The following is a 1853-nucleotide window of genomic DNA, read 5'->3' as shown; positions in this document are numbered from 1 at the left end:
AGTGCAGTCTTCCCAAACTGTCTGACCCAAGTTGGCCTCTCCCTTCCTTGACTTCATCCAGTCCCACTCCACCCACATGTAGCTGAGTGCCCAATGTCGGGGTCTCTGCTGGTCACCAGGGATCTGAGAGAAGTAAGGCCAAAGGCACCTGTATAGTAGAGGGAGGAAGGCATATAAAACAAGGGTGAGCCAGAAGTGAGCGTCCACACAGGGAAGCAAGAGTAGCCCTCACTGGTCATGACTGGAGAAAGCCCGGGCAGCAACAAAAACCCAGTGTGGCCAATGAATAAATTAAACTAAAAATGGGTGTGAGAGAAATTTGTCCATGGTGGGATGTCAACCAGAAGAAGAGTATAGGCTTGGGGGGAAGAGGCGCCCTGGCCAGGGTGGGGCCGGGGCTTCTAGAAACATGCCAGCCCCTCCTTCCAGGACTGACTTCAGGCAGAGGGAGCAGGCAAGCCATTCAGAATCACAATAATCCAAGTCTGTGCCCCAACCAGTAATGCTGGGTCAGGCAGGAGATTGAGAATCACTGGAGGAGGCAGGGAGGGACCTGGCTGGATGGGTTCAAGGGCTTTCTCCCCGAGGTTTTTAAGCAGCTTAGGAATTTCATGAAGTTCACGCTGTAGCAATGTGGTGGTTGGACAAAATAAGTGTGAGCCTAGGAACATGGCATCACATTCAGAATAAAAGAATTCCATCTCAGCCATCCATCAGGGCCTGAGCCGCAACAGGAGGTGTGGGGATGGAGAGGATATAACAGGAATGGGGACACCAAAGGGGTGAATTGACACAGAGTGGCACTGATATCAAGGTTGGGAGGGAGCCAGCTTTCTGTCAGCCTCCTGGGGACCCTGGCTCCCCCCACTGCCTGGGCCCTCAGAGGAGACTGGGCTGAGCAGAAGAGGGCGGAGACTTCAGATCTGGTGGAGTCCACCTTGAAGCCCTCTGGGCTGGGTGGTCTCCTCCTCCCTCCAGGGAAGGCACTGGACCAGGGAAACTCACTAAAGAAAGTATTCGGGATCAGGGCTGTGGGAGGATGGCTTCCCTCCCAGGATGCAGATGGTCAGTTCCCAGGCCTCCCTGCAATGAGAAATTATCTCTCGCCCCAGGAGCAGCGTTTCTCAGTGAGCCATATGGCATTCCACCTTTGTTGACTTTCTAGGGGAGTAAAGCTGGAGGAAGAACCCAGGAATATTTTACAGTAGAGAAGACAGGGTCATGCTCCACCTTGGATGTTCGCCAAAGTAATTCCTTTGAAAGTGTTCAACTATGAGCTCTAATTCTCCCTCAAAGTGTTACAGAAAGAGGATCCCTTCCAGGGCCTGAAAGGGGGCTCTTGTCTAACACTCGGAAGTGAATTGTCTGATAAAGCAAGAGACTATTGGGAAGGGCCCCCTTCCCCACCCCCCTCCCTGAGGGGAGAGCAGTAGGGTAAGTGAACCCAGGAGAACTGCTCTGCCATGTGGCTCGAAGTCTCAGGTTTCATGGTGATGGGATTAGTTTCCCGGTTGTCTTTGGCCAATCATTCTGGCTCAGGGTCCTTCCTGGTGGTGCATGCATTGCTTGGTCAAGATGGATGCAAGCGAGAAGGATTCTGGGAGGTGGTAGAACATGTGGCTTCTCCTTTTGACCTTTCCTGAACTCTTCCAGTTGGTGGTGGCTTATTAGTTTGTGTTCCTTAACAGGACTTTCTATGATAAAGTAACTCAAGCAAGTATTTACTGTGGTGCCTGGCCAGGGTGGGCAGTTTCAGTCAGTGTGCAGTCAGGCAGTTTGACCCTAACCAAAGGGTGAAAGAAGCACAGAAAAGACTCACCCAAGGACCATCCCATTTCCTCTGCTTCTCCCTT

Source organism: Bos javanicus, chromosome 4 (genome assembly GCF_032452875.1).
Source record: "Bos javanicus breed banteng chromosome 4, ARS-OSU_banteng_1.0, whole genome shotgun sequence".
NCBI lineage: Eukaryota > Metazoa > Chordata > Mammalia > Artiodactyla > Bovidae > Bos > Bos javanicus.
The sequence above is the reverse complement of the archived record's forward strand: the minus strand, read 5'-3'. Positions refer to the sequence as shown.